General features: G+C 42.9%; 1 protein-coding gene and 1 long non-coding RNA gene across 3 annotated transcripts in view; one reads left to right on the top strand and one right to left on the bottom strand.

The window, feature by feature from the left end:
* LOC117524015 (Kv channel-interacting protein 2) overlaps positions 1–21,327 on the top strand; it is a 387,777-nt gene that overhangs the window by 85,169 nt on the left and 281,281 nt on the right. The gene's annotated exons all lie outside the window — the stretch shown is intronic.
* LOC117524018 lies at positions 8,195–14,811 on the bottom strand. The gene is made up of 3 exons (XR_004564675.1): positions 14,801–14,811; positions 14,211–14,214; positions 8,195–8,279 (listed from the first exon to the last, which is right to left on the bottom strand). It is a non-coding gene; the product is annotated as an uncharacterized LOC117524018 (long non-coding RNA).

The raw sequence follows: 21,327 nt of genomic DNA, 5'->3' as shown, positions 1-21,327 counted from the left end.
CATCATCACAAAAAACAATAATCACAGAGACAAAACAAGGACACAGGACGACAACCGAGATTTGAAAGGGCCAGTTTATCAGAACACTCCGGAAGGCAGCCAGTTCGGCGCCGTCAACGGCCTTGTCCGACAGTCTGGAGGGGGAAGGGAACAGCCCTGTGCAGTCTGAGAAAGTCCTGGACAGTTCTAACACAGTTCACGTCAGAGCTGGAGAAGCTGAGGGGAGGGGGGAAGACCAGGGAGCGAGGCTTAAGTGTTGATCTTCTGAGGAGGTTCTTATCACAGCGACCTTGAAGTGCAGCTGTATTTGGGGAAGCCAAATGAATAGCCAGATTAACAGACGCCTGAAAGATTCCACAGTTCTGAGAACAGAGTGGCTCTCAATGCATCTGAAATGTAGAATTTGGTCTTCACAGACGGTCATAGCGGGTTTCCAGGGCTGCGATCTTCCTCGAGATGTCTTCCAACGCGCGGTTAACCGACTGCGCAGCCACTGCCTTCCCAATCGAATCAATCATATAGGGCAGCTTGGAACGACCAATCAAAGCTGCTTCCACTTTCTTGATTTTCCGGTAAACCAGCAAAGTGCCCGCTCCACACATCAGAAAGCTGGTCACCACCAAGCCGAATATGTACACATCTTCGACGTCCTCCACAGAAAGCATGTAAAGGCACATGACCTGCCATCTCCTCCACGAGTCCATCACCTAACCCATCACATGTGTCCCGGCAGGACAGGTCGGGTCCTCCGCCCCCGAATGTCTTGTAGAAAAAATAGTGTCAATTGCGTTCAGAGACCACTTTAACAGATCCATTTAGTCATTTTCCAGAAGAGCAAAGCTGCAGCCTCACAGACAACACGCCACAGAAGCAGGAGAGATAAGGAGGGAGGGAGAAGAGAAAAGTGCGTCCGTCTCGGTCGAGTGCAAGCTGGCACTTTTCTGCAGCTTCTGAGGCCTTGCTTCCCTTTGCGTGCTCCAGTGATGCTCAGGAGGTTGTAGGCCTTGCATAGTGATCTTCCCACAAAACCCGCTCCCCACTTCTATGGGCATACACTGTGCAAGCCACCCCCAACTGGGCAATCCTCCACCAAATCTGCATATTTCTCAATCTTCCCTCCACTGTTGCTTCCCTGTTGTTGAGTTGCTTCCCAAGGTCCATCCTCATCTGCCAGTCACGAGCTGTTCCCAGGAGACCTGCTTGGGCTTTTGCTTGGGACTTGGGTGATTCTCCTGCTCAGATAAATGCTGCTCATTGTCTTGCTGGTTGGAGGTGTTTACTCTAGTAGATACCGCTGCAGATGGTTTCAGCAGTCGCCTTCAGCACCTGGTTATGGCGCCAACGGTAGCAGCCTTCTCCAAGTGCTTTGGGTCAGCCACTGAGTATATGTTCCAGGGTTCATCTTCCTTGGCACAAGGTGCACACTGGTGTCTCTCTCTTGCCCCAACATAAGTGATTATATGGGCTAGCCTAGGCAGCATGTCGTATATGGACTGGATGAGAAACCTGATGTGGCAAGGCTTTGATTTCAGCTTTTCAATGGCTTATCAATAACATATACAGGGGGAAAATAAGTATTTGACCCCCTGTCAGTTTTGCAGGTTTTCCCACCTACAAAGAATGGAGAGGTCTGTAATTTTTATTGTCGGTACACTTCAACTGTAAGAGACAGAATCTAAAAAAAAAAAAAAGAAGAAAAAAAATCCAGTAAATCACATTGTATGATTTTTAAATAATTAATTTGCATTTTATTGCATAAAATAAGTATTTAACCCCTTAGAAAAACAGAGCTTAACAATTGGTACAGAAAACTCAGCCACATGGGGTGTGCAGCCAGTACATTCTGAGTGCCGGTCCCAAGCCCAGATAAATGAGGAGGGTTGCGTCAGGAAGGGCATCCGGCGTAAAACAAGCCAACCCAACTATGCAGACTCAGAATCGAATTCCCATACCGGATCGGTTGCGGCCCGGGTTAACAACGTCCGCCACCGGTGCTATTGCCCAACAGGGTGCCGGTGGAAATTGGGCTACTGCTGGGCGAAGACGACGAAGAAGAGGAGGAAACCGTTGCCACGAACAGCGGGAGAAGAAGAAAACTAGAAGGGTGGAAATGAGAGTGGGGACTTTGAATGTTGGTAGTATGACTGGAAAGGGAGAGAGCTGGCTGATATGATGGAGAGGAGAAAGGTAGACATATTGTGTGTGCAAGAGACCAAGTGGAAGGGAAGTAAGAGCAGGAGCATCGGCGGTGGGTACAAGTTGTTGTACCATGGTGAGGACAGGAAGAGAAATGGTGTTGGGGTCATTTTAAAGGAAGAGTATGTTAAAAGTGTGTTGGAGGTTAAGCGAGTGTCTGAAAGGGTGATGAGTGTGAAGTTGGAAATTGAAGGGGTGATGATGAATATCATCAGTGCATATGCCCCACAGGTAGGTTGTGAGATGAAGGAGAAAGAAGATTTCTGGAGTGTGTTAGATGAGGTGGTGGAGAGTGTGCCCAAGCATGAAAGAGTGGTGATAGGAGCAGACTTCAATGGGCATGTTGGTGAAGGGAACAGAGGTGATGAAGAAGTAATGGGTAGATATGGTATCAAGGATAGGAATGGGGAAGGACAGATGGTAGTTGATTTTGCAAAAAGGATGGAAATGGCTGTGATGAATACGTACTTTAAGAAAAGGGAGGAGCACAGGGTAACATATAAGAGTGGAGGAAGGTGCACACAGGTGGACTACATTCTTTATAGGAGATGCAAACTAAAAGAAATCACAGACTGTAAGGTGGTAGCAGGAGAGAGTGTCACTAGACAGCATAGGATGGTTGTTTGTAGGATGACTTTAGAGTTAAAGAAGAAGAGAGTGAGAGCTCAACAAAGGATCAGATGGTGGAAGCTGAAGGAGGAAGACTGTTGTGTGAAATTTAGCGAGCAGGTGAGAGAAGCACTAGTTGGAGGGGAAGCAGTTTTGGACAACTGGAAAGTACTGCAGATGTGGTGAGGGAGACAGCTAGGACAATACTGGGTATGACATCTGGACAGTGGAAGGTATATATATATAATTATATATATATATATATATATTATATATATATATTTAGTGTGTGTGTGCGCACTGGAAGTGATTCAAAATTGACTTTGTGGACTAATACTGTATTCACGTTAGTAGAGCTTCCAGCTGTCTGACGGTTGAGACACTGACAGACACATGCAGGGCAAACACAGATGGAAGGTGAGACTAATACCTGCTGATCTGTTGATCCAGACCCATAATGCCACAGCTGCGCTCTGTCAGCACCTTCAACCCGTGAAAGGAAAACCTCTGTCACCATTCGCTTCTTAGTCTGGCTTTATGTCAGCATAAGGCTTATGGGAAAAATTTAGCATCTGTCTCTTTTCGGTCTCAGATAAAGTGCAGAATTACTAACACGAGTATGGATTTCAGAGAATTGTACAGGTGCTTAGCAACTCCATGTGCATTGGGTTGTTTGGAATTCTAAAATGTAAGCTGTTGGCAGAAGCACCGAGCACAAACAAGTAAAATTTCTCAAGCTGCTTATTATGTTGAAAACACTACATCTTGCAAATATGTTTGTTGTGCATGCAATGGTATAGTACGGAGCCCTGGAAGTGTCGTCGCAAAATGTTTTGCATGTGGAGAGAATATGCACGTTTTATTATATTGTGCACTCATTTTATTACACTCAACAAAAATATAAACGCAACACTTTTGGTTTTGCTCCCATTTTGTATGAAATGAACTCAAAGATCTAAAAGTTTTTCCACATACACAATATCACCATTTCCTTCAAATATTGTTCACAAACCAGTCTAAATCTGTGATAGTGAGCACTTCTCCTTTGCTGAGATAATCCATCCCACCTCACAGGTGTGCCATATCAAGATGTGCCTTAGACTGCCCACAATAAAAGGCCACTCTGAAAGGTGCAGTTTTGTTTTATTGGGGGGGGGGATACCAGTCAGTATCTGGTGTGACCACCATTTGCCTCATGCAGTGCAACACATCTCCTTCGCATAGAGTTGATCAGGTTGTCAACTGTGGCCTGTGCAATGTTGGTCCACTCCTCTTCAATGGCTGTGTGAAGTTGCTGGATATTGGCAGGAACTGGTACACGCTGTCGTATACGCCGGTCCAGAGCATCCCAAACATGCTCAATGGGTGACATGTCCGGTGAGTATGACGGCCATGCAAGAAGTGGGACATTTTCAGCTTCCAAGAATTGTGTACAGATCCTTGCAACATCGGGCCATGCATTATCCTGCTGCAACATGAGGTGATGTTCTTGGATGTATGGCACAACAATGGGCCTCAGGATCTCGTCACGGTATCTCTGTGCATTCAAAATACCATCAATAAAATGCACCTGTGTTCTTCGTCGATAACAGACGCCTGCCCATACCATAACCCCACCGCCACCATGGGCCACTCGATCCACAACATTGACATCAGAAAACCACTCACCCACACGACGCCACACACGCTGTCTGCCATCTGCCCTGGACAGTGTGAACCGGGATTCATCTGTGAAGAGAACACCTCTCCAATGTGTCACACACCAGCGAATGTGAGCATTTGCAAACTCAAGTAGGTTACGACGACGAACTGGAGTCAGGTCGAGACCCCGATGAGGACGACGAGCATGCAGATGAGCTTCCCTGAGACGGTTTCTGACAGTTTGTGCAGAAATTCTTTGGTTATGCAAACCAATTGTTTCAGCAGCTGTCCGAGTGGCTGGTCTCAGACAATCTTGGAGGTGAACATGCTCGATGTGGAGGTCCTGGGCTGGTGTGGTTACACGTGGTCTGCGGTTGTGAGGCTGGTTGGATGTACTGCCAAATTCTCTGAAACGCCTTTGGAGACGGCTTATGGTAGAGAAATGAACATTCAATACACGAGCAACAGCTCTGGTTGACATTCCTGCTGTCAGCATGCCAATTGCACGCTCCCTCAAATCTTGCGACATCTGTGGCATTGTGCTGTGTGATAAAACTGCACCTTTCAGAGTGGCCTTTTATTGTGGACAGTCTAAGGCACACCTGTGCACTAATCATGGTGTCTAATCAGCATCTTGATATGGCACACCTGTGAGGTGGGATGGATTATCTCAGAAAAGGAGAAGTGCTCACTATCACAGATTTAGTCTGGTTTGTGAACAATATTTGAGGGAAATGGTGATATTGTGTATGTGGAAAAAGTTTTAGATCTTTGAGTTCATCTCATACAAAATGGGAGCAAAACCAAAAGTGTTGCTTTATATTTTTGTTGAGTGTATATTGTGTGCATGTTTTATTATATTGTGCACATGTTTTATTATATTGTGTGCATGTTTTATTATATTGTGCGCACATTTTATTATATTGTGCGCTATATTGTGCGCTTGTTTTATGATATTGTGCGTACATTTTAAGCATTGTTTGAGTAAAACAAGGGCACGATCTACTTAAACGTGGCCACAATTTGTAAAACGTACACTCAGTATTGTCTTGACACATAAATGTTGGCTATTAGCCAACAAACCAGGAGACGGTGTAATGCATTTCTCCATTAGAAATGGATCTGGTCAGAGTGTATCATCATGGTTTGGGTGCAGAAGGACATATAGAGAACTCCAGCTATGCAGCATGGCATCATCTGGAGTTTAAGCACATTAAAAAGGATGCTGAGGGCGAAGCGTCTCCCCGTCGTGAGGATTACAGTTAGGTCATATTATGAAGTTCATTTTGAATGAAAGGAAAATGTGTGCACGTTTATTATAATTTGAGGGCTCAATTAAAGGAAAACGTGCGCACGTTTTATTAATTCGAGGGCTCAATTAAAGGAAAATGTGCGCACAAATTACCACGGCCATTAAAATGTGTGCACGAATTATCACGGTCAGGAAAACTTGCACATGCTTTATTAATTTGAGAGCATTTAAGTCGAGGGCTCAATTAAAGGAAAATGTGCGCACAAATTACCACGGCCATTAAAACGTGTGCACGAATGATCACGGCCAGGCAAACTTGCGCACGCTTTATTAATTTGAGAGCAGTTTAATTGGAGGGCTCATTAAAGGAAAATGTGCACACAAGTTATCATGGCCAGAAAAAAAATATCACTTTAAGTGACCTCTCCCGGGTTCCGTAGTATAAGGTTTGGACATTTAAAAAAAAATGTATATGAGTGGGTGAGTGAGTTGTCCATCCATGACTAGACTATCGTATCTGTGAATTGGAATGCCCACTGCGCTCTGCATGAAATTCCCTCAGGAACAGTGTCCATCTTCTGAAAGGCCCCTAAAATGAGTCATACAACACTTTTTACACCTTGTGGGCATCACAGTAGGTGTGGTTTAGGCTCATATTTCTAATGTTATTAGCTCTCACCAGCAGGGGGAGACCTCCCTGTTTCTGAAACTTGCACATATAATCGAAGTGAAACATAACTCTCAGAAACTTCCAAACAAATAACACAGACAAACACTTGATAACTAACAGAGAATAAGGAATTAGCACAGATATTATCAAACAGCAGTATTTTAAAAATACACTGCTTCACTTTAAATACACAATAAGACTGTTAAGATCATCAACAGTGCGCTTCTGCCTCGCTGTATGATAGCACAGAGTCTATGGGAACAGCCAGCGAACCCTCTTTCTCTGACTCTGTCTAAAAGCAGAGGCATTACTACACTTTGCAATAAACACAAATTTACTTCCAACTGCCATACACATTTTACACACAATTGAACATAACTTGTGTAAAATACTTAATAATAGATAAGAATTACACCATCCTCATGGTAGCATGGTTAGCCACTGTCGCTTAGAGGAATGATTGCATCCGTTGCGTTTTGTGTGTTGTGTGTCCTCTGTTCTGTTATTCACCTTATTCAGCCCCGCCCACTTTTACAACAGAGGCATTTCCATTTTGTCTTAGGACTTCCGGTGAGCGATGTTTTCAATTTAGAACAACGGAAGATATTACATGGGTAGAAACAAAAACCTTTTGAAAAGCTCAAAGGGATAACTCTGACTCACCCACGGCTCATAAACAGAGTGGGAACATGACATGAAAAAGTGGCCCTTGATTATTTTAACTACTTTGTGTTGTCACTCGGCATGGACGTTTGGCTATGAGGAACGACCGAGCTTCGCACTGCACAGCGCCGCTGAAGCTCGTATAAAAGCACAATCAAGTCAAATGCTACGCGCCAAGTAGTATCACCGTAATGCCAAGATTATGTGACGTTAATATAGTATGGTGTTATTCATGCAGTGTTTGGTTGTACAGACGGTTGCCCCAATTCTGATTAACCTTTTTTAAAGTCCCAGTATACGGAGCCGTAATGCAACTGAATGTCCTTTATGTGCATTGTTGTATTGGGTAATTTTGGATGTTATTTAGCTGAAAGTCTGGTGGGAGTAGTGCTTTCTACTTAAGTGTGAAGCCACATTATATGTGGTGCAAATATTTGCCGGAAATGGCATCACTTTGCCGGTTCTGGATCATGCACTCATTGTGACACAAAATGATAGAAATTATACTTATTAAATGAGTATTTACTTAGTTTTGAAAGGCGCCGTTATACGTTTTTACGAGCAAAAAATGAAGTGTGGAAGTGAGATTTCTCCCGAATTAAAAAGTACGAGGTCTGTCCAAAAAGTATCGGACCTTTTATTTTTTTAAAAACCATATGGATTTGAATCACGTGGATTGCATGAGCCAAGCTTGAACCTTCGTGCGCATGCATGAGTTTTTTTCACGCCTGTTGTTGCGTCAGCTCGCCTGTGAGCAGGGCTTTGGGTGAGCAGTTGGCCTCCCCTCTCGTCGGATTTTTATTGCGAATAAATGTCTGAATGATTTGGAGCTTTGCTGCATCAATTTTTCCAGAAACTGTGAGAGACCTCCAGGTGATAACCATTCGGAAAATTATATGGCTTTCAGGGACGATTTTATGGGGATTACACAGATTAAGGAGTGCTCCAGCCGGTTTAAAGACCGCCCACAGCTACTGAGAGCGCGCCGCGCGGCGTCAACTTCTTAGAGGGACAAGTGGCGTTCAGCCACACGAGATTGAGCAATAACAGGTCTGTGATGCCCTTAGATGTCTGGGGCTGCACGCGCGCCACACTGATCGGATCAGCGTGTGCCTACCCTTCGCCGAGAGGCACGGGTAACCCGATGAACCCCACTCGTGATGGGGATTGGGGATTGCAATTATTTCCCATGAACGAGGAATTCCCAGTAAGCGCGGGTCATAAGCTCGCATTGATTAAGTCCCTGCCCTTTGTACACACCGCCCGTCGCTACTACCGACTGGATGGTTTAGTGAGGTCCTCGGATCGGCCCCGCCAGGGTCGGAACACGGCGGAGCGCCGAGAAGATGATCAAACTTGACTATCTAGAGGAAGTAAAAGTCGTAACAAGGTTTCCGTAGGTGAGCCTGCGGAAGGATCATTAACGGTCTTCGGAACGAGACGGTGGCGGAGGCCCGCCCGCCCACCGGACTGAGGAAGTCTCCCCCCGGCTGTCCGCCCACAGCCGCGCTCTCAGCAGCTGTGGGCGGTCTTTAAACCGGCTGGAGCACTCCTAAGCTGTGTAATCCCCTAAAATCGTCCCTGAAAGCCATCTGATTTTCTGAACGGTGTCCACCTGGAGGTCTCTCACAGTTTCTGGAAAAAATTGATGCAGCAAGCTCCAAATCGTTAGACATTTATTCGCAATAAAAATCCGGACAAGGGGGGTGGGACCACTGCTCACACAAAGCCTGCTCACAGCACGAATGACGCAACCGACAGTCGTGAAAAAAACTCACACATGCGCACGAAGGTTCAAGCTTGGCTGATGCAATCACACGTGATTCAAATCCATATCGTTTTTTGAAAAATAAAAATAAAAAGGTCCGTTACTTTTGGACAGACCTTGTAAAAGCCCCACATTAATGCCCATTCGTGATTTTGAGATGACCTCCAAAGTCCACATGACTCACAAGTACTGACACGAGGCTGCTGCTTCAGTGATCCACAACTGGCAAATTTTCACGTCGGAGATAAATGTGTGCAGCAGTTAAACAGCAAGACATAACACACTGACATTTTCTACCCAAGTAAGTATTTTCCCACTCTAAAACCAAAACACCGAATGGCTAACTACCTTGCTACGTCTTAGGACATTACTTTCAAACTAGCAGGAATGAGTGAGTCAGAAATGTGTGCACACCACTGAGACCGGGATGTTTTGATTCTCTGCTGATCATAAGGAAGGCTGGATCCGGTCGAGCTTGGGTCGTTTGTAGACAAAACATCAGTCTTTCCATTGGTACCACGTATTAGCTTATTAGTGCTGATTATGAGAAATGTGCAAAAACTACAGCAGTGATCCGGAACTGGCAAGATCCGGACTGGGCAAGGACTGTATCAACGCCAGAAAAATGAATAAATAATCTAACCAGCTAATGCTACAAAACACAGCTTACCTGCTTTATCTCACTAGCATCCGCCGTGGCTTCTTCAACAGAGCGTTACAGTCCAATCATTTCTCTCGGTAAAGATCCAGTGGTGTGGATTTTTTCTCCATAAATTAAAAGAACAGACATTGGGACGTTTGGGTGGATTTTCAAATTCAGCACCTTTATGCCAACACCGGAGATCCTCATCTTTCGATGGAGGAGGGAATAAGTTAAATGCTGGTCCACAGCACTCAGATCTCTGCTTTCCATGTTCAAAACATCATTCTGAAAGCGAGTTTCCTCTGCTTCCAGTTGTTGTGGCACCCACGAACTGAACAATTAATGCTGCTCAGTTTGGACACTTCTTCTAATTATCAGTCGCAGTGACAAACCGGAAGGTGTTTGACAAAATGGAGCCGCCCACCCTGACTTCCTGAATAAGGTGAATAATAAGAGGGAGATGCTGCACTGTCCTCCTCCACAGTTTTCCATCTCCTGCTTTATCTTTTAAGGAGAAAGTGACAGAGAGACCAAAGAAAGCTGGTGACAGATTGTGTGTATGTACACACACATAGGAACAGAGACGGGTTGTGTTTTGTCCTCTCTGAGTTTACATCTCCTATGGAGCTGCGCTTTTGCTTCAGCAGAGGTGAAGTGAAAGTTGGTTTATCTCTGCCTCCATCCATGACACTTCCTGACACAATCCTCTTCACTTTGCTTTTAGTTATACAGTGGACTTAGAATCTAACCAATTAGGAGCGACCGGCGTTTGCTTGACAACACAATGATTTTTAGTCTAAATTTCAATTAATAAACAAATCAATTCAGGGGAACACCGGGAATTTTCAACTTGGCTCCTCTTATTAGGTGTTTTGGGATGAAGGTTTGTGTTGGGACAAAACAGATGATAATCAGCCCAGTTTAGAGCTCAACAGTGATGGTTCACTTTTTTTAAGAGCTCCAGTTTCCAAAGTAAAAGTCTCCTTCTGTAAACGTTTTAAGTCTTGAACGAGGCCCAGTCAGCTATGAGATTAATCATGGCAAGAAAAATATTTGATTTGAATCTCAAAAAAAGGGGAAAAGAAAAAAAAGGCAAAGGTACAAGTTGGTGTACATAATTAGTTTTCATCATGAAGAAATTACTCATCCCATAATTCCTTGCAAATTTAAGTTAAAGGATGTTTTTTATTAATGAACTTTTAAAATTACATGATGCCACTTATTTGTAATTTTTTTTTTCTAGTTTATATGTAGTAGGACCAGCCTAGTCTCACGTTTTTTTTTTTTGTTTGTTTGTTTGTTTGTTTTTTGTGCTCCCGTGACGAAATGAGTCAAATTTTTGTGACAGGGTTATTTTTTACTCACTATTACTAACCCTACTCCTACCTCCAACCCTAACCTTAACCATAACCTAATCCTACTCCCCCCGCTTAACTTTTAATTCGTGCAGACATCACGGAATGAATTAGAATGTATTCGTGCTGCCGTGACGAAACTGAGGCGCTTTTCATCACAATATCACAAACCAATAGATTAATGTATATTTCGTGCTGCTGAATCACAACTTGCCGTGAGACTGGGTTGAGTAGGACACACTGGACTTGTGCAGTCTCAGTAATACTGACTTATGTGACTCAAAGGACTTGTTACATACAGATAAATTCAGTCAGAAGGATTCAGATCTGTAAATGAATCAAATTTTACTAAACTGCTTATCCTGCGTTTATTTCTTATTATATTTTAAATTCTGTACTTAGGCTGTTTTGGCCTGCATGATGGATCAGCAACCAGATTTGGAGCTACAAGGAAAATATGTTCCATACACACATTATGAAAGTATCTATAAAAGTTCTGACAGCTGCTCCAGTCCAAGAGAACGAAATGCCCGAAATAAACAATTTCAACTCCGCTGCACTGTGTGGCAGAAAGATTAAGTTATGATGATGACGGTGTTCCAGCCACCATTTATTAGTCAAAGTGTTAGCCTGGTAGAATATCCTCTGCTCTCTCTTTTCTTTTCTCAACACCCCCTTTTTCATCGGCTCAATTTGTGGCCTTCTTCACTGCAGTGATGCAGGAAAGCTCTCGGCAATAATCCCCTCTCCTCTGTTCCTCTTCTCCTCCTTTATCAAGGCCTCTCATGCAATTCTGTTTTCTGTCACATAGAAACAGCTGCTGTGTCATAATGTCAAAGTTCCTTCTCACCCAGATGGATTACTTTATACATCATGGTAAAATGAAGTGACACACTTACTGGAAGTGGAGTCAATGATACTGTTATTTTCAGTTGCTCACAGGTTAACATAAATTTCCACCTTAATGAGAGCCCCAAAGGTAAAGGCTTATTATTACTCTTTAACATATGACGAAGTCAATTAACTGTTCACTGACTGAGGGAAAACCTTTAAAAATTTCAGCACAAAGATTTGGCATCACGGTTTAATATTCTAAGGTATAACAATCATGATGATAAAGAAGACATTTTATTTCAATTTGTATGTTTTTCAAAATGGCTTTTTTAAGAAGACAAATCCAGTTCTTTGAAATCCAACAGTGTCACATGAAAACAAGTTCGACGCAGCAACTAATCAGAAGAAATCGCATACTAAGGTACCATCTTACTGGCTGCATTTGGAGATGCAAATTTGCGACAAAACGCACAAATCAATTCTTAGTTGGTATCTCACTGAATTGGTACTAACATATTCACGGCCAAATGTCAGCCAAATATCGCACAGACACTGGTGAAAATGTCCATATGCAAATTGTGTGAGTGCCACTCAAATAAGGATGCGCTGATCCACATTTTTTCTCTTCCAATCTGATCCCGATACCTGAATTTAGATATCTGCTGATACCAGTACTATTCCAATACCAGAGCTGTGTTTGCTTAACATTATTATTATCATTACTGTTGATTTTATATGAGGATATTTTGTATCCCCAGTTTATACAGCTTCATGATGAAGTGGTATAAAGAAGGCTTTTCTTAAAAAGAAGACCTGAAAGTCCAGTTACAATTTTCCAGAAGGTATATCTAAGATGCAAGCCTAGATTTAATGATTTGGTGAAAGAATTAAGTACTAGTTTTATTGTTGGGTCAGTGGCTGAAGTTTTCATCTCTTGAACACCAGATGGCACCCCCACTCCAAGTACATGAACCATTTTGAAGACGGAGCGGATTTCCTCATTTCCAAAATCAAGAACAACACATGCAACAACTGATACACTGTAAGATTTAAAGGGTAGATTATTAAACAGATTAACTAGAATAACCAGATTAAATGTTTTTATTCATGCAGACATTTTTGTAAAGCTTTTTCTTCCACTTGCTGTAAAAAAATGGATTGTCTTACACGCTATCCAGCTTTACTCTGGCGCCTCTTGTTTCTGGTTGCCTGCCAAATCCAAAAAGACAGGAAGCGCATTAAGAGATTTGCCTGGAAGGATGCTGATGATGATCTTTTCTTTGAGAAAAAGCTAAAATCAGTCCCTGTTAAAATCATTCCATATTTTTCCACACAAGAATCATTCAGTAATTAAAAGTGAAATATTTATAGATGCAGGAAAAATATAAATACCACGTGGTGACTTTGTTTAAAACAAACAAACAAAAAAGCCCTTTATTTACTTGAGGAAAAACAGAACTAGACACTGATCACCGACAGTTCTGTTCAGTCAAGCCATCAGTTAACTCTTCATACCCTATGAGCGTTGATGTGCAATTTCTGTCTGAATTTCATATCAAAAATTGAAGCCTTATTCAGTCTGAACAGATGATAAGGATCTATTTGCTTTGTACCAATTGGGCGTAGTCTCGTTTGAGGGTGGGCGATAAAGGGGTTAAATGAAAGAGCATATTATGCAAAAATTGTACTTCCAGGGTCAGCCCCATTATCATTATTCACATTAAATCTCACTAAAACTTAGCGACACAACCTCTCCCATTTATCTCGTCTTCCCTTTGCCACTGGGTCTGAAAAAAATTGCACTGCTTCAGAGATTGCAGCCGAAAACAAAACCGTACACCATCTTTCCGTGTGAAGTGATGCTGTGTTTGTGTTGCGCACTGAGAAGCTGTCCCCAGAAGGGATCAAATCCCATGATATCACGCAAGAGTTCAAACGAGACTGCACTGCACCATTGACTTGAATACATCTTAAAATTTCAGGAAAATGAGTTGATACCAAGTTTAGACAGTCCTTCGTTCAACAGTAATTTTTATTTGTACTTATTTTATTGTTTATTTATTTATGGATTTTGGATGCCCCCTGTTAAGCCACCAAAAAATAAATAAAGGTACTTTATTTACTCATATTTGGGTAGGGGTGGTGGCCAAGTGGTTAATGCACTTGGTTTCAGTGCGTAAGGTTCCCGGGTCAAATCCACCCCTACCACATTTCTCCATGCAATGTGGAGTTGCATCAGGAAGGGCATTCGGCGTAAAATTTGTGCCAATTCAACATGCAGATCCACCTTGGATTTGCTGTGGCGACCCCGAGTACAAAACAAGGGAGCAGCCGAAGGGACTTACTATTTACTCATATTTGGAGTTAGTCTGGGTAAATCATCATACTAAATCATCATTTAGTCTTTCTGCTCCCAGTTAATAATCCTTGCATTATTTAATGTGGCGCTTTTCAAATGTTTGATTCAGGTCGCGACAGAGCGTCCGCCTCTTGGTACAATGACTTTGCAAACATTGCACGTTGCTATCTTGCTTTGCAGTGTCTTCATCTCAGTAAGAGACATGCCTCAGTTCAGAAACCCTCCTCCCGTCCCCTCACTCTGCACCGAGCAGAGAAGCAAAGCAGCACTTGTGGAGACATTTTCCTGGATTGGAAAACTCCGCAGGTTGTATCGTAAATTTCTGATCCGTGAATTACGTTGGTCTCAGAAGCGATACTGATATTGGATCGGCCACATCTCTGTACTCAAATGCCATGTGAGCAGGGGCGTAGGCAGAAATCATAAAACGAGTGGGCCCAGAAAAAATCAGACGGGCCCAACCTTTGGGGTTGTAGGTAAGTTGTAGGTATTATAATACACCGTTTGAAAAAGTGTGCCTTGTTTGGACATCGCAAGCAACGTTATCACTTAGCCTACAGCACTGGCAAAGTCAGCACACAGACGTGACACGTCAGACACAAGTACTCTTCATGGATAATGCAAGCTGCAGTGCAGCGCCACACACACACACACACACACATTCAGTGCAAGTCTGGTAGCCTACTTGGCTCGGCCTAAACCCAAAATGTCAATAAGTATTTAAATAAGGCATTGTTTCAAAAATGAATTCCAAGTTTAATGATGAACACATCTCAGCCAACTGCACAGACGCTGTGTGCACAGTTATACAGACACAAAGTGTCAGACACAAGCACCCCATGGACAATGCAAGCAGCAACGCAACGCTTAGTCATGTAAAGTCCTTTAAAATAAAAATTCTAAATATATCCGCAACATGAAAACAGATTGGCTCGGCGGCCAAATTATGAAATTGATAAACAATGGAAACCATGGCTCGGCGGCCAAATTAAAAACCATCAGAACGGACACCAACATGATTCATGGCAGTTGCAATATAATAATAACAATTAGGCCTATTTAGAAGAAAAAGTAATTAATGGTCTCACACTTACATTTGATGAATCCTTTTAATGCTACAGCAGGAGACGACAGGGTTTTTTGTTGAACTCTCTTATCATGTCATCATAGTCCAACGATTCACTCAGTTCTCTTTCAAGGGGAAGCACGAAGAGTGCATCCAGTCTGTGAGTCAACATGGATGTTCTGGTGGACGTTTTTATCCGATTAACAGTAGAAAACAGCCGTTCGACGGTGCATGTTGTTATTGGCATTGTGATGGAGGCCCGCAGAAGACTATTTATTTGAGGAAAAATGTGGTCCCTCGTTTATCGCGGCAGTTACATTCAAAAATAACCCACGATAAGCGAAATCCGCGAAGTAGTCAGCGCTATTTTTTACAATTATTATAGATGTTTTAAGGCTGTAAAACCCCTCACTGCACACTTTATACACTTTTCTCAAACAGGCATTAACATTTTCTCACTTTTCTCTCCTGTGTAAACACTCTCTTTTTTCTTCTGTGCGAGAAGATTATAAACAGACACACGCAGAACACAATGTGCGTGCTCTTCCTTCGCTCACTGCCTCTGGAGGTACGGATGCGGGACCCGCAAAGAATCCAAGTCCTCTCTCGGTGGTCACGGAGCTCTACGGCTGCGATCAACATCCGGATCAAAACAGCGAGCGTATCTCTGGACCTATTGCCAGATTTGGCGCAATTCCGCACAGCAGACAGTAGGGCGGCGGTGTGATTGGCCCGCTGCAGCGTTTACTGAGCCCGCAGAAAGCGCATCAGAGGCAGTGAGAGCAATCGCGGTGATGCCGACCGGTGCCGCGAACGGACCGCCTGATAAGGACGCAGAACACAATGCACCGTTAAAAAAAAAACTATGCAAAATTGCTCTAAAATAATCCGCGAAACTGCAAGGCCGCGAAAGGTGAACCGCGTTATAGCTAGGGACCACTGTACTCTGAAAATGAATTAATAAAAATCACAGAAGATGAACCAGGGTTTTTTGACAAAATGTATTAATTGTCACTCAGTGCTAATGCAATACCACATCATAGGAATACAATGAGGCAACAACAGGTGACTGTCAAGTGTTGACTCAGCCTTCTCATTGGATGGGCGGGCCTGCCTGACAAGTGGGTGGGCCCAGGCCCATCCAGGCCCACCCTTGGCTACGCGTAAGCATGCGGGTACTCTCGCAAATGTCGAATGTGGCCTTTGCAGGTGCAAGGATCTCGCTGATTTGTGCTCAAATGCCGACCGTCCTATGAATTCTTGCAATTTCCCTCGCAAATGGCGTTTGTAAGCTGCCGCAACCCAGTGCGGCAGTACCGTAATCAGAGGAAATGTCACTCTAACTGTTCCTTATTGAAGTTTATAATTAGAATCTTCTCACACTCTGGTGATGACACACTGCGTGAAACTTAAAATTACAGCTACTTTTTGTTTTGCATTTTCATTCAGTTCTGCAGATTTATGCTTTGAAACTCTTCAAAATAAACTGTGCACATACATCTTTAATAGCCACTGGCATGGAAAAATCGTGAGAATGAACCAAGCGTGGAAAGCTCAGTCAGATGGCCACATGAACTTCAAATGAACTGGAGACATTGTAATTTCTCCTTAACGTGTGCAGTCAAAGCTGTTTTTCTTTGGCTGCTCGTAATAAAATAGGTCAGTTCCCATTATCATCTCATTCTCAATGTGTGATTCTTGCCTCAATTGTTAGACTTGCAAATAAATAGGGGAGGGGCTTATTCACCTTTTAGTAAGCTTCCTTTTCTGTTTTCATCCTTGTATCTTTCAGGCCCTTCTGACAAAGCACCTTTGACAGTTACAGAGATGGGATGGAGTAAATGCTTCAGCTATAATGGAAGCGTGATTCCAAATGCACACCATCAGAGTACATTTCCAAGCCACAAAAAAAAAAAAAAACCCTGTGACATTTCCTTCCTGCACACCTCCCATTTTCCTCATCTGCTCTCCTCTCATCTTCTCCATTTCTGCTCCCATTCAGCTGCGCCTTGATGGGGGAGCCTGTTCCTCTTATCGGCATCTGCCAGCTGCGGTTCAGATCGGGGATCGTGGGGACTCGCCTTCCCTTGACTCCACTCACCAAAAAAGCGTGGATGGGGGTGGGGTTGCATTAATTTGGCATACTTCAAAAGCACACATCAGTGCGGTTATGGCCGCACAATGGCACACAAACATCAAGGAAACACACCTTCGTGGATCTCATCCAGATTTCATGGTTTGTGCAGCTTTCGGAGCTGAAATGATAACACTGAAAAGGATATACTGTCCCATTCCTCTCAGCTGGCCTTTTCCCTTTGCACACCTCTGCTGCTGTCGTTTGGCGCGAGTCGCTCTGTAGTGCCACCTGCTTGTGGCTTCTGATATCTGCAGCCGCTGTCTTGTTCCCTCCTTGTCTACTTCCTTACACTCCTTAATGAACCACCTGTATGTGACTATGAGTGCACTTAGACATCTTTATCAGTGCACGTGTGAAGTGTCTAAACTGCCACAGAATTTCTGCTCATACGAGCCAATTAACTTTACTTACTTCTCTCCTAATGACTGCTACATATTGAGCACAGAGGAGGTAAGAGTCGAGTTGACTGAGACAGCGAGGCCGGAGCTGTGAGCCAATGATTGGAGATGACTAAACCTAACAAAAGGCGCCTCCAGTTTGTTTACTGTAATTATGTGGCTTACCCCACTGTATATTTAGAAATAATGTTAGATTAGATTAGATTAGGTAGAACTTTATTAATACATTGGGAAGACTCCCTCAGGGAAATTGAGGTTCCAGCAGCATTGTATAGCAGCACACAGGGTATCAAAAGTGAAAGTAAAAAACAATTTGCAAATGTAAATTCACAAATATAAATACCAGAAATACTGCTCACTACTGGTTTACTGGCTACTACAGTTCATCTCATTCCCGACCTTTGTCTTCCTGTTACTCCTCCTCCCCTGAGTGAGGAGTTGTACAGTCTGATTGCCTGAGGGACAAAGGAGTTTTTCAGTCTGTTGGTCCTGCACTTGGGAAGGAGCAGTCTATGGTTGAAGAGGCTCCTCTGGTTGCTGATGATGGTGTGCAGAGGGTGACTGGTATCGTCCATAATGTCCAACAGTCTGTCCAGTGTTCTCTTCTCTGCTGTCATCACCAGAGAGTCCAGCGAGTCAGTGTTGGTTTATGCATCATTTAAATTTTGTTTATTGCTCTTTTATTTAAGAGCATATGGGTGATTCTTTAACTATGGGCACTATTGGCCTTGTAAATGTAATTTCCACCACACCATTGCCTTACAATATAAAGCACCTTGGGGCAACTGTTTGTTGTGATTTGGCGCTATATACATGTGCTCTGATGTTACTGTTTATCTCCATAGAAACTACCCACACAATCTTTCATACAAACTTTTTAAAGGGACATTATTGTTGTGGTGGAAATTACGGCAATAGTGTGGGACAGCTACACTTTGTTAAAAAAAAATCACAACAGTTGTATGACATTGAATACCCCAATTATGTTTTGATTATTTTACTGATATTTTATTCAGAGATATGTTGTGTGGGCCGCTGAAGAGGAGGTACTGCTGGCCCACCACCACCAGATGGCGACCTGCTTGAAGTGCGGGCTTCAAGCATGAGAGGGCGTCATAGCAACCGGGAGTGACAGCTGTCACTCGTTATCAGCACCAGCTGTCACTCATCCACATCACATCACTACCATCATAAAGGCCGGACTGCAACTCCACCTCCCCGCCGAGAAATCAGCTATCAGAAGAGGTAATTTCTCTGCTGAACGTGAAACTGCATTATAGTCTGGACTCTTTTTGCAGCCGTATTCCTGTGGTGTTCCTTATCCGTTGGGTTGGCGTTAGGTGTGATCAGCGACGGCTTCGCTCCACACTCCATCCAGATAAGTGGTTAGACAGGAGCTGCACGAGTGTGTGATTGGAGGTGGAGGTGCTCCCTCCCAAAAGAATACAGACTGTGGGATTACTGAGTGTGCGAACTCACACTCATCAATACTGTTTTTCTGTTCTCTGCCCGCAGTACCAGGTCTGACAGCTGGAGACGGTGACCACCTGGGGACCCAGGACTTGGCGGCTCTGGTGTTCTTCAGATCCGTTGGCAGTGAAGGCCGTGTGGGATCCGGCTCAGCTCAGGACGGATGTCTCCTATCCTCAAGCCTGCCCACACGTCACTCAAATCTGTAATTCGGTGGTACCTAAACTGTGATTGTCTGTATTTCGTTGTGCACTACAACATTAAATTGTTACTGTTTGGCTTATCCATTGCCCGTTCATTTAACGCCCCCTGTTGTGGGTCCGTGTTCCTACACCTTCACAACAAGATATTTTAAAACATTAGAAAAAACGTTTGTTTACTATTCATTTTTATCATTGAAGATCATAAGTCTGGGTGTGGGACAAGCACAAAACGGCAATATTTGCATATAATGATGCTGAAAAAAGGTGAAAAAGTCATCATATACTACTAGGACAAATTCTTAAAACACTTTCATTGTAAAGATAACTATAAAAGAGCTTTAATTCTTTGAAAGCTTGACTCTTAGTCTTGTCCATCCAACTGGAAGTCCCAAAAACCAGTTTTATTTTGTTGTTATCTATCTCCGGCTCTGGGCGTTACTGGTGAGTTTCTCTGTGAATTTTCAGACCTTTTTGTCTGACTTAGTGCTTAGCTCAGATAAGATAATTATAGTGGGCAATTTTAACATCCACACAGATGCTGAGAAGGACAGCCTCAACACTGCATTTAAACTATTAGTAGACTCAATTGGCTTTGCTCAAAATGTAAATGAGTCCACCCACCACTTTAATCAGATCTTAGATCTGTTCTGACTTATGGTATGGAAATTGAAGACTTAACAGTATTCCCTAAACTCCCTTCTGTCTGATCATTTCTTATAACATTTACATTTACTCTGATGGACTACCCAGCAGTGGGGAATAAGTTCATTACACGAGAAGTCTTTCAGAAGCGCTGTAACTAGGTTTAAGGATATGATTCCTTCTTTATGTTCTCTAATGCCATAGCCAACACAGTGCGATTAGGCTACCAAACTCTGTAAGTGAGATAGAGTATCTCGTCATAGTTTACATCCTCATTGAAGACAACTTTAGATGCTGTAGCTCCTCTGAAAAAGAGAGCTTTAAATCAGAAGTGCCTGACTCCGTGGTATAACTCACAAACTCGCAGCTTAAAGCAGATAACCCGTAAGTTGGAGAGGAAATGGCGTCTCACTAATTTAGAAGATCTTCACTTAGCCTGGAAAAAGAGTCTGTTGCTCTATAAAAAAGCCCTCCGTAAAGCTAGACAGTCTTACTACTCATCACTATTGAAGAAAATAAGAACAACCCCAGGTTTTCTTTTCAGCACTGTAGCCAGCTGACAAGAGTCAGAGCTCTATTGCCGGTAGTATTCCTTTAACTTACTAGTAATGACTTCATGACTTTCTTTGCTAAAAAGTTTTAACTTTTAGAGAAAAAATTACTCATACCACTCCAGAAGACGTATCGTTATCTTTGGCTGCTTTCAGTGATGCCGGTATTTGGTTAGACTCTTGTCTCTATCCGATTGTTCTGTCTGAGTTATTTTCATTAGTTACTTCATCCAAACCATCAACATGTCTATTAGACCCCATTCTACCAGGCTGCTCAAGGAAGCCTACCATGATTTAATGCTTCGATCTTAAATATGATCAATCTATCTTATTAGTTGGCTATGTACCACAGGCTTTTAAGGTGGCAGTAAGTAAAACCATTACTTAAAAAGCACTCACTTGACCCAGACTTCTTAGCTAATTATAGGCCAATCTCCAACCTTCCTTTTCTCTCAAAAATTCTTGAAAGGGTAGTTGTAAAACAGCTAACTGATCATCTGCAGAGGAATGGTCTATTTGAAGAGTTTCAGTCAGGTTTTTAGAATTCATCATAGTACAGAAACAGCATTAGTGAAGGTTACAAATGATCTTCTTATGGCCTCAGACAGTGGACTCATCTCTGTGTTTGTTCTGTTAGACCTCAGTGCTGCTTTTGATACTGTTGACCATAAAATTTATTACAGAGATTAGAGCATGCCATAGGTATTAAAGGCACTGCCGCCGCGGTGGTTTGAATCATATTATATCTAATAGATTACAATTTGTTCATGTAAATGGGGAATCTTCTTCACAGACTAAGGTTAATTATGGAGTTCCACAAGGTTCTGTGCTAGGACCAATTTTATTCACTTTATACATGCTTCCCTTAGG

This window comes from Thalassophryne amazonica, chromosome 13 (genome assembly GCF_902500255.1).
Source record: "Thalassophryne amazonica chromosome 13, fThaAma1.1, whole genome shotgun sequence".
NCBI classification, from domain to species: domain Eukaryota; kingdom Metazoa; phylum Chordata; class Actinopteri; order Batrachoidiformes; family Batrachoididae; genus Thalassophryne; species Thalassophryne amazonica.
Note: the sequence above shows the minus strand (reverse complement) of the source record. Positions and strands in the feature narration are given on the sequence as shown.